The following is a 13,107-nucleotide window of genomic DNA, read 5'->3' as shown; positions in this document are numbered from 1 at the left end:
ACATAGGTACACCCTAAAAGGGGGGAAGTGGACAAAAGAAGTACAAGCATAAAAGAAAATCAACCGATGCTATCGCATGTAAATGGGGACACTTAAACGTCAAACGAGACCCCATAAGTGATGGACGTGATCATACCCAAACTGATGCACCGGATTCCGTCAAAACCCCGAAGTTAAGCGTGCTCGAATGAGAGTAGCACTGGGATGGGTGACCGCCTGGGAAGTGAGAAAGAGAACAAAACAAGTATGACAAAAAGAGATTATAAAGGTGTGTTGGTACAATGACACATATAGAACAGAGTAAGCCAAGAGCAGAAAAAGATTATGACTGAAATACAATGCACCTCGTGAAAATGGCACAAGAATAGTTGTGCAACCTATGAATATTGGCATACTAAAAGCGAGGTCAAATGATTACTCGATGAAAGAAAGTCAGTAATAACAATGTGATTGCCATATTTAGAATCTATTCAGGAAAAGTGTAAGATGGTTCGAGGCAGAACTATTCAGATATAATCGGTATTAAGGACAAGAGCCAAAGTGGAGCCTTGACCTCGACTAAAGGAGGTAAGCCACTAGTATAGCAACTCTAAGGAATTTTTTGGACTGCTCTATGTCCGTACACACGTTTATGTAAAGATTACAATATGATGTATGGTAAGAAAACTGGAAAAAAGATCTGAGTAAAAGAGAAAGATAGCATACCTAAGGTATTACAAGTTGGATTAAGAGGAGTTGTACTAGCTTAAGTTAAAAGAAGCATCAGCAGTCTGATAGCCTATCTCAGGGAATGAAAACCCCGACTCAGAGGTGGAAAGCAGTTAATATGTATTATAGTATGAGCTGACCTCGCATTCTAAGAAACTGGGAGTTCATACGGGCTATGGTAGATAGGCTGACAGAATCAACCTGTTCCCCTCCAGTTAGAAAGTCATATTCAGCTGAGGGTTCTGCGAAAGGATTGAGGAACACAAATGAATCTTAGTATGACATTTTGCCCTTCGATTAAGGGACAGGCCCAGATGGGATCCACTAAATTATTGATGAAGTAAAGCTTATTCCGGAACAAGATATTTATTAGCAGCCTAAAGTCAGCAAGAATGGGATACATTGATCCTTCACAGAGCATTTTTAGAATAGATAAAGCTCCCTATGAGTAGGACCTACCGTCCGATTTGAAACAATACATTCAGTTTTCACAAATCAATGCTCCGTAAGAATGGGAACGATGCTCCCAGAATATTTCCCATGGAGGAGGTCCACGTAACAGGGAGTTATCCTACGAGGGGCAACCTATCTCGATTCGGAATCAGTAGATTAAACGGGTTGCGAACTAAGGACATAGCTTCCGTCAAGGTACTGTGGCAGAATAAGAATCGTGAAGACATAAACTGGGAGGTTGAAAAGGACATGAAACACAAGTGTCCGTACCTATTCCCGATGTATACGGATAGCCCCAGTCGTGGAACTTGTATATTAATTACTTGGACGAAACTGTATGCCATTCCAGTAGAAAGGCATCTCCCTATGATCCGTAAAAAGTCTTAAGGAAAGTTTTATTCAATATTCGGGGACGAATGTTCTAAAGGGGGGAAGGATGTTACACCCCGCACTCTTGAGCTCGGAACGTCTTCTTAAGTTCCTTAGACACTATCATGTGAGACGGATAAGCTACGACACTATCAAACAACTCTAAGAAAAGAAGATTGTGATACCTCGCGAGAAGGGAGGTTGGAGATAGAGTCATAAGAATCCGGAAAGAGTTGGAGGCTAAGAAATGAGTCATAGGACTCGATTTACTTACGTAAGACACTAAGTTAAGATTCTTATACACTTAAGTTGCTTAAGGATATATCAAGCTTACGTAGTACGGATTACATAGGCTCTTAAAGTGAGACGAAATTACGAACCCGCGAGGAAGGGAAAAAGACAACGCGTGGCAGCCAATGGAGAAGCGACACGTGGCAGCACCTCAAGCAAGCAGGTGATGCACCTACTTAGGGTCAAGTAGGTGATGCAGCTGCTTGGGGGAGGTGGACCCCGCTGCCACGTGGCAGCCCCTAATTGGCAGCATGACACGGTGGCCAATCATGGCTTGACACGTGTCATCCTTAGGGGCTGACACGTGTCACCCCTTGGGACCACCCATATAAATGATATATATCTGAAACTTCAGCTTGTTCACCAACATTTCCAGCAGCAACGTGAACAAACAAAACCTTAAAGCTAAGGAGAGAAAATTGCGACGCCTTGGAAAAAAAATAAGGTAAGTCCCGATTTCGTTCCGTAAATTAATTATATAGCATATACTACGATGATATGGAAGTATTAGTAGTATAAAATTAGGATTTGGTGCAGCAAAAAAACGGACAGCAAGCTGCCACGACGTTACAGCATGCTGAAAATATTTCCGAGGCGCGATTTTGGCGAGTTCTAGCCAATTTCGGGAAAGGTAAGTTCTTACCCTCTAATTTGAAGTTTATGATGTTAAATTATGGTGTATTACACACCTTAGGAGCTGCTGGAAGTTGGGGGAAAGGTTTGAAAAGTTCAGCGTTCGAAATTAACGAATTTAGAATCGCTATAGTTAAGTTGTTGTCGAAATAAAGTGTTGTACGTGTAGGGGCTGCTGCTGGTTGTGTTGTGGCGTGTTGTAGGGTCTAAAATTTATCTAAATGAGGTGTGGGAGCTTCTGGTTGCAGCCACAGGCTTTGCAATTAAAGAATTCGCGAAAGAAAGATTAAAAACTCTAGTTTTGGTATCTTAGTTTCGAGTGAATTATTGGGGGTTCATATTGAGTAATTTTGTCATAATATGTATATGTATGGGCTGCTGGTTGCATTGTTGGTTGGCTGCAGGTTCTAAGGACATGGTTGGGATTTCGGATAGGGCACATTATAGGGGAGGTGCTGTCCGATTTTCGTTAACATCCTAACTAGTTAAGGAACTAGTCGAGAAGGCGAGCGAAGGGATGAATATTATGAATACTCGTGGGTAGTCTAAGTTGCTGAAAAGTCCAAGGTTGTTAATACTTACATTACTTCCATGTCAAATAGGTTTCGAGGACAACGATGTGGACGTGATTAAGAGAAGTCCATACAAGGTATGTGAAGCTTTCTTTTGGCATGTTTTTGGAATTAGTATGTAGAACTATCTTTCTTTTCTTTTGGCATGTCTTAGATGTAAGTTATAAATGATATGTATATGATATGTGGGATTCAATCCATTCATAAAGCCCTGAATATAAGTCGAAACTCTTATTTACTTCTTGATGTTAGAACTCCTGCAATAGCTGAGTGGTTGCCCTTAAGTCTTTTATGTAATGAAAACTAGTACATGTAAAGCCTATTTCTTTTTTTCCTTTGGAATGGCTTAATTTTAAGTTAAATGGTATATGATATAGGTTTAGAGGTAATTCCATTTATGAGCTCTGATTGTAACTCGTGACTTGTAGTCACCCCTGAACATTAAGAGTCTGAAAGTAGTCAAACAATTATTCTCAAGACTGCTATACAGTGAATAGTAGGTGGAGATACAAGCTCCTTTCCTTGAAATCTCTAGAATGATTAATGTCACTGATTACATAACTGTGTCTCTGATTGCATAACTGTGTCTTTGATTGCCTAAACCATGTTTCTGATTGCATAAGCTATATATGGCATTGTCTGGATGCATGTCTGTGATTCTTGAGGCCCCAACTGATGTAAGCCCTAATGACATCTAAAGGGATACCTCGGATAATTACTCCCCAGTCTTCAAGTGACGGTTCACTTAACTATTTCATCGAGTCTTAGATAATGATTTAGTTGCATATGGTTTCTCACTACTCTACTCGTGTATACTGTAACCCATCCTTCCTCGAGTCCCACGATGGGCCGGGATATGTTATCGTGCACAGTGTTACTACTTCTTTCACCGCGTCCCAGGCCGGATGTGTATAGTTCCATGCACGAGGAGACGATGCCGTACGTGAGGTGTGATAGATGTTATATGTTATGACGATACGATTATTCACCGAGTCCCGAGCCGGCTGTAATATGATTGTATATGTGGTGAAATAAGGAAGGAACACCGAGTCCCTCCTTAGAGGGCCGGGTACATATGTATATTATGATGGTATGCTATAGACGTACACCACTCCATTCACCGAGTCCCTCACTAAAGGGCCGGATACTTTATGTAGGCATGCATATGAGATTAAAGGAATACATTGTGACCCTGAGCCCCGCAGTGAACCGGGTGTGATACGATGATATACATGATAAGATGATACCGTATACGATGGTATGATACCGTATACGATGATATGATGAAATGAAATGCATTATGATACGATGATATGTGATTATGAAGAAGTGATTATAACACCGAGTTCACTAGAGGGCCGGGCACAGCATATGATGATGTGTATGATTTACGTGTCCTAAGGTGTAGGTACAGTAATTCATTTAGTTATTATACTTGTCCCCTACATCCCTATTTCAGTTATGATCTCAGTTACGATGTGTTATGCTTACATACTCAGTACATATATCGTACTGACCCCCTTTCTTCGGGGGGCTGCGTTTCATGCCCGCAGGTACAGATGTTTATTCTGGAGATCCATCAGCGTAGGAGTTCCTCTCAGCTGTGTCGGAAGTGCTTCACTGTTTTGGAGCCTAAATTTTGATGCTGATCACTTAATGTATATATTTGTACATTCAGGGGTACGGCGGGGGCCTTGTTCCGCCATATGTTGTTGTTACTATTCTTAGAGGTCTATAGACATATGTATATGTGGGTTGTTTATAAGTTTGTTTTGACTGTGCCTATATGTCATGTTGTAAATGTTTTTATATTATGGCAGCCTCATCGGCGCGTGCCCTTTCATGATATGATATGAATGGAAGAGGCTACAGGAACATGAAAAAGTTTTAACTCATTGGGGTTTTTTTTTCCGAGTAGTATCCCCTTGTTCATAGTTCAATACGACTATAAAAGATAGGTAGGTATACGGGGGTCCAGGTAGGACCCCAGTCGCGGCCTACGGGGTTGGGTCGTGACACCCAGTCCCGCCTTATGTTAGTGTTCTTACTCTTAAAGGTCTGTGGACATGTATGTGGGTTGTGTTGGGTTATATATGCATGTATGTACAGTGGTGCCTATGATAAGCCTCACCGGCTTATATGTTATCCTGCCTGTTGATGTGCTATAACTTAAGTAGGGGACAGATTTACTTACAGATAGTAGGGATATACGCGAGTGCCTAGTTCGGGCACCCGTCACGACCTATGGGGTTGGGTCATGACAAAATTGGTATCAGAGTGATCCTTTCTCGGAATGTCTACAGACCGTGTCTAGTAGAGTCTTTTTTATCGATGTGTTGTGCATCACATATTTAAACAGGAGGTTACAAGGCATTTAGGATGTCACTTTTCCTTCAATCTAAGATCGTATGATAGAGCCTTGCCATAGGATATGAAATTCCTTTTTCTAACCTTTGCTTTCAGCTGAAGAACGACATCAACAGAAGAAAATAATGGATGATATCGGAAGCTACCCAGTATACAGGTAAGTAATGGTGTGAAAGAGGCATGCTGGATAAGGTAAGAAGATTGAAATATGATTGAAATGTAAAGTCGAAGATTGAAGGGAAAAGTAGACAGGAAAGTGTAATGGGTGCAGTTCGAGTTGGACATACGAGGTGAGTCCATTATTTTATATATATGTTGTCCCTGGGAGGCATTGTTGGTATTTCTTGAGTGCGGGTTTGGGATAGTAACGAATATAAAGGAAGTTCTGCCAATTTTTTTTTTGAAATAAAAATAAAATGAGATATAAGGTTGTAGTATATCTTGAGAGATTGTATTCATGGTAACAACAAGATCTGACTAAACTAGGAGTACAACTGACTTTGGGAAATAAGTAAATTATGGTATGGGTGGTAATTAGAAGGTCGATACTGATATGATGAGAAAAATAGTGATGGATATGAACGTCTTAAGACTGCCTGCAAGGTATTAAGGATGAGAATGACGAGGAAGGATAAAGGGGTTAAGTACGCTTGCTCCACCAGGTGGAATTAGTCCAGAGTAAGGATCGTGAATAAAGGTTAAGAAATATTACCCTCCAGAATTGACCATGAGCAGAATATAGTGTGAATATAATGAGGATCATCATAGAAGTACATAGGGCCTAGTAACAGAGTAACTAAAGAATGTGATTATGAGTAAGATTAGGAGTCAGCATCGAGTACACGATAAGGATGAAAGCGCATGAAGCACAAAGGGGTATTGTGTATATGTACCTCAACTGTGGAAAATAATAAGACCCCTAAAGGATAAGGGAGGTAGCTCTACAAGACCATTGATGCGTTGCGAGTCCATTAAGAGGAACAAGTGGTATTCACTGGTATGAAGATAGTGTTATAGCAAAGCTAGAAACATGGGTCATTAGAGTATAAGTTCCCCTGAATGGAGAATCGGACACGATTATAAGCACTAGTGACGTATTAATTGGGATGGAGGAATTGCGGCTTCGACTATGCTACTACATTAGTTATATAACTTGAGTACCAATACTTGGACTAGATTGTGTACTATTTATCGAGAATTCTAAGCACCCCATGGTTGTATTAAGGTTTCTTACATGGGCAACCTAAAGTATAGATGAGTTAACAGAAGGTGTAGACATGGTCCAGTATGTCAAATGTGTTGGAATAGAATCATATGCGTATGAGCAGTTGAAAATAAATAGAGGATGACATGGGTACGCCCTAAAGGGGGGAAGTGGATGATAGAAATACACGTATGAGATGAAATCAAATGACACTATCACATGTTGACAGGAACGCTTAAATTTCAAGAGAGATCCCATAGTGGCACACGTTAGCAGGAGCTCGAGGCCAACAATAAATAGATAAGAGCGGCGGTATCTGAGACCGTGCGAAGAATCATTGGTAGAACCCAAAGGGATGGGTTCCTACCTCAAGGGGTGAATACGATAAGAGAGTAGGACTGAGCAAACTAAGGACTATGTAATGGGTAGTAGGGCCGTGTCTGGGTAAAGATTAATATATGGCAACAATGTCATTGGCCGCTGATATGGTGACATATAAGTAGCAAGGAGAAAGAATAGAAAATCTCTTACGGTAGGAAATGAGGAGACCAAGGAGTATGTAAAGGAAGAAAAGAAAGGTGTAGGACAAAATATCATTGGCGCGAGCAAGTTCTAGTGTGAAGTCGATATGTAAAGCAAGATGGGCTGGGAAACGAAAAGATTATGTCTATCTTATAAAGGTTGCATCAGAATGGTTATGCAACCTATGGATATGTATATGTTGAGTATAGGGTCAAGTGAGAGGTACACGAGAAAAGGAGCTAGGATGTTTTAGATACGTTATTGAGAGTTTTCAAGATGTGTTAGACCAAACTACCGAGATGGGGTGAGTACTAAGGGAAAAATAGGACCTAGCCATGGTTGAACCAATGATCTATCCTGATGTCGAGTGTAAGATAGGGGCGGAGAGGGCAAGGCGAAGCATGAAGACTAGCGAGAAGATGCTAAGGTAAATCTTGGGCTAGGTTGAGTGGCTTCGCACATTATTGCAAGGATTGCAATGGAACATAATGCAAGGACTTCCCGGGGGGTCACCCATCCTAGTACTACTCTCACCCAAGCACGTTTAACTTCAAAATTCCAATGGGATCCGGTGCGTTTGTGCTGCTATGATCGCACGAGATGGAAGAATCCGAACTAGTGGTGAAACAATGACACGAGATTATGTACCTAGAGTGTTATAAGTTATGTTAAGGGAATTATAAAAGGGCTTAAGCAAAGCAAGAAGGATTAGCTAATTACTAACAGATGGCGCACTTGTCTGCCATAGTTCTTCAACATAATACCAATTAATGATAGGCAAACCACGGAACGGCTATACAGATCATTGTGTGATGGGACTTCAGCACAACTTGGTAGCCAACTCTGATGGGCAAAAAGCAAAACCCAAAAAGATGAGGATACCAGTTGATGTCGTCTAATGGAGGCAAGAAGTAATTCATGAGGTCGAAGATTCCATAATACAACCCTGGCTACAAGACTCACTTTGCATTCATGGACAGATGATTCTATATGAAATGTTATCCGCAGATTAACAATATCAACCCATGTTCCTTCAATCAAGGACTTCCTGTTTAGCGGAGATGATGTGAATTTATAGGTCGAGAGGCCGGTGATACCTTATGAAGTTCTTATAGTTGGTGTCTCGGATGAAGAAGCCCAATTTACAACTAACTACTAAAGATTAGTCCACGAAGAGATTGGAAAGACAGATAGGTCTTCGTACACTATTGTACCCTCAGATCGAGGGATAGATCATGCTTACTAGCTAAACGCTAGAGGATATGTTGCGGGCCTATACAGTTGACTTCAAAGGTATCTAGGATAATTGCCTACTATCTATCAAGATTACTTACGATACTAACTGTTATTCTAGTATCCAGATGACCCCGTATGAGAATTTGTAGGGCAGATAATGTAGGTCGCTAATTGGTTAGTTGATATTGGTAAAAAATGACTAATGGGCTCAGATATGGTCTAATAAGTTGTATAGAAGGTGAAGCTCGTGTAGGAGAGGTTATTAGCCACCCAAAATCGATAGAAGTCATACGTAGGTAATCGACATTGACTTCTAGAGTTTCAAGTTAATGATTGGGCATTTCCAAAGGTACCACCCACAGAGAAAGTAATGAGATCTAGTATGAAAGAAGACCATAGTCCTAAATACATTGGCTCTATCAGATCCTCCGCCAAATTGGCAAGGTTTCCTATGAGCTGGACTTACCAGCGAATCTGAAAGCAGTATATCCAGTCTTCCATGTATCAATGCTTTGTAGTGTGTTAGTAATCAAGCCGAGTATATCTCGTAAAGGAAATCAAGGTCACAGAGGAGTTATCCTACGAGAAGCAACCTATCGCCATCCTGGATAGGTGGAATAAGAGATTGTGAATTAAGGATGTAGCTTCCATCAAGGTGTTGTGGGAAAAAAATCACGAAGAAATGACATGGAAAGCTGAAGAGAAAATGAAATACAAGTATCTGTACCTACCCCTTATGCTACAGATAGTCCCAACATTTGGGACTCTAATAGTATTGGCTCGATGAAAGTATATGTTATTGCAATGGAACAAAGAAACTCTTCATATAGTATGTATAAGATCTTGAGGAAGGTTTAGGTTTACATTCGAGGACGAATGTTCTAAAGGGGTGAAGGATGTTACACCCCATACTTTTGTACCTTGGAACGCGTTCTTAAGTTTCTTGAAAGGCTCTTAAGTTTCATGGAAGGATCATAAGCCTCTTAAGTTTCTTAAGGTTTCCTAAAGTATCTTAAAGCTTCTAAAAGCTTCTTAAGACTTCTTAAGAACTCTTAAGCTTCTTAAGAGTTGCCATGTGAGCCGGATAATCTATAACACTATCAAACAACTCTAAGGAAAGGAGAATGCAATACCCCACAGTAGAGAAGATTGGAAATAGAGTTATAAGAATCCGAAAGAAGTTGGATGTCACGACCCAACCCCGTAGGCCATGATGGGTACCCGAACTGGTGACTCGCATATATTCCTGCTATTTGTAAGTAAATTTGTCCTTTGTTTAAGTTATAGCACATCAATAGGCAGGATAACATATAATCCGGCGAGGCTTATCTTAGGAACCACTGTACATACATGCATATACAACCCATACACAACCCATATACATCTCTACAGACCTCTAAGAGTAAGAACAGTAATATAAGGCGGGACAGGGCCTCCGCATTACTCGTGAAAAATAAATATATACATCAAGGGTTAATACCAAAACTAGGCTCTGGCAAATGGAGTGCTTCTAAACTGCTGAGTGGAACTCCCACGCTGACGGATCCCTAAAGTGTGTATCTGTACCTGCGGACATGAATGCCGCCCCCCTCCCCGTAAGAAAGGAAGGTCAGTACATTATATGTACTGAGTATGTAAAGCATAGACATCATAAGGAAATTATAGTTGGCGTAGGTATGCAGGGGAAAGTATGACATATAATCATTTACTGTACTTGTAGCTTATAAAATAAATTCGTACATACTATCATCACGTACCGTACCCGGCCCGTTCGAGGACTTGGTGTAACAACTACATCACTCTGTTATCATAAGCATCTATATACTATTAGTGCTATCTCATATAATAATGCCGAGGAACGTATGGCCTGATCTATTTATCATATAGTAATACCGAGGAACGTTCGGCCCAATCTAGATATCATATAATAATACCAAGGAATGTTCGACCCGATCCACATATTATATAGTAATGCCAAGGAACGTTCGGCCCGATCCATATATCATATATTAATGTCGAGGAACATTTGGTCTGATCCACATCATCATATTATATCATTGCATACATATACCATACCCTTCCCTTCATGGGCCTCGGTGTCATCACATTATCATATACCGTACCTGGCCCTTTATGGGACTTGGTGTCATCATATCATCATATACCGTACCCGTCCCTTTATGGGACTTAGTGTAATCATAGCATCATATACCGTACCTGACCCTTTATGGGACTCGGTGTCATAAGCATCATATACCATATCCGGCCCTTTATGGGATTATGTGTAATCATATAATCATATACCATACCCGGCCATATATGGGACTCGGTGTCAGTTGTATTACAGTATACACGAATCAAGTAGTGAGTAACCATATACAATCTAAATCATTATCAGAGACTCAATAATGTAAGAAGATTAAGTTATCGTCTGAAGACCAGAATAGTAGTGTAGCCATCTCGAGTGCCTTCTAAATTCCATTGAAGCCTATATCACTTAGGATATCGAGGGCCCTAGACGTGTACTAAAGTAATACTAACAGTTCATAGAATTAGTGATACCCGTCGTCACATAGTCCTTAGGACTAGGAGCTATGCATCCAGTACTTCTCAACCTATGGAGTTTAAGGAAAGTAGTTCAACTTACTACAAGAGTTTGACATTTAGAAGTGAATAAAAGATACGGATTACATTTAGGACTTAAAAGTGGAGTTACCCCAGAGCTCATATCACATTTTACTTACAATTAGGACATGCCAAATAGAAAGAATAAGCTTTACCTAGTCTCTACCTTTACTCAAGGAGTCATCATTACATATATCGTACCCAGCCCGTCATGGGCTCGGTATCATAACCTTATTATTGCATTACCTTTAAATCATATAACCAAACTTATGTTAAAGACATATCAAGAGGAAATAAGGGTAGCCTCACATACTTATGCCAAAAACATGCCAAGAGAAAGAAGGTAGCTTTACATACCTGTTTCGGGATTAATTGAAATACGGCTTGCCTTGATACCTCCTTAACCTATTTGACATGAAAGTAATACTAAGATTAATAGCCTTTCACTTTCCAATATCCCACTCTACAACCACGTACTAATAGGAGTCATTTCCTTATCCATTATCCTCAACTAGTTTTTTACTAGTTCCAATGCTACCGAAAATCGAGCAGCATTTCCCCTGTAACTTCAACATCTCCGAGGTTTCAACTTAGCCACAGTGTCAACAACTATACCAAAAAAACAAATAGAAACATATATACAAGTAAACCACCTAAACATTACACAATATAACATCAAAAAACCAGCTCAACACTATGATACGAAAATAGAGTTATTAATCTTTATTTCACAAAATCTTTAATTATAACAAACAGAGGGTCGTGTGGATGAAACCAAAAGTAACCACACCATTTTTAAAATACTTTAAAGACCTGAAACACGCAACACAACCAGCTGCACCCACAGCACCACAACGACAATACACTACTCGACTTCGTTTTAGCTATAACTACTTCAATTTAGTTTGTTTCTAATGTCAAGCATCCTTATGAAACTTTTCCATTTCCAACCTTATTTAAGAAATTTAATATACCTCATAAAAACATCAGAAACTCTATTTTGAAAGGGAAGCCCTTACCTTGCCCGAAACTCATCAAACTCGTCGAAACTTGCCTCGGAAATTCTTTTAGCGCGCCTAAAACACCGTGGCTTCTTGATAACATTTTGGGATGATCCAAATCATAAATTTTCATTACTAAAACCATCATAACATAGTGTTGCACCCTAGATAATTAATTCATGAAATGAAATCCGAGAACTTACCTCTTTTTTCCTCCTAAAACCGTGGCTCTCTTTCTCTTCTAGCTAGAGTTTCTTCTCTTCTTTTTTTCTCTAGAGTTTTCTAGAATTTTGAAGATAAGAACGAATTTTTGGATAAGGATAATCATAAAACTTATATATATATAGGCTACTTTAGGGGTAACACGGTTCAACTCCTAAGTGGTGACACGTGTCAAGCCCTCATTGGGCCAATACACCCCTTTTCTCCAATCACAGGCTGCCATATGGCATGTGGGGGGGTCCACCACCCTTTCTCCAACTATTTCCATGTGGCACTATCTCATACTGCCACATAGCACTCTCTTTTCCCCTTTGTGGGTTCGTAATCTCATCTTACTTTATGAAACTATGTAATCCTTGCTACGTAAGCTTGGTATGTACTCCAGTAGCTCAAGTATGTAAGATTTCCAAGTTGGTATCTTACGTAAATAAGTCGTGTCCTACGACTCATCATTTGGTCTCCAACTTCTTCCGGATTCTTATAACTCTATTTCCATTCTTCTCTACTATGGGGTATCACATTCTCCTTCCCATAGAGTTGTTTGATAGCGTTATAAATTATCCGGATCACATGGCAACTCCTAAGAAGTTTAAGAGTTCTTAAGAAGCTTTTAGAATCTTTAAGAAACTTTAGGAAACCTTAAGAAACTTAAGAGGCTTACGATCCTTCCATGAAACTTAAGAGCCTTTTTAAGAGACTTCAGAACGCATTCCAAGGTACAAAAGTACAGGATGTAACATCCTTCCCCCGTTTATAACATTTGTCCTCAAACGTGAACCAAAACCTTCCTCAAGACCTTATACATACTATATAGAGAGTTTCTCTATTCTATTGCAATATCATATACTTTTATCGAGCCATCACTATTAGAGTCCCAAAGGTTGGGATTACCTGTAGCATAAGG

The 13,107-nt window shown here is 40.0% G+C and overlaps 1 pseudogene; it reads right to left on the bottom strand.

Moving 5' to 3' along the window:
- Positions 1-7,599: 7,599 nt before the first annotated feature.
- Positions 7,600-7,718, bottom strand: LOC129883933 (5S ribosomal RNA; annotated as a pseudogene).
- Positions 7,719-13,107: the final 5,389 nt, after the last annotated feature.

This window comes from Solanum dulcamara, chromosome 3 (assembly GCF_947179165.1).
Source record: "Solanum dulcamara chromosome 3, daSolDulc1.2, whole genome shotgun sequence".
Taxonomy (NCBI): domain Eukaryota; kingdom Viridiplantae; phylum Streptophyta; class Magnoliopsida; order Solanales; family Solanaceae; genus Solanum; species Solanum dulcamara.
Note: the sequence above shows the minus strand (reverse complement) of the source record. Positions and strands in the feature narration are given on the sequence as shown.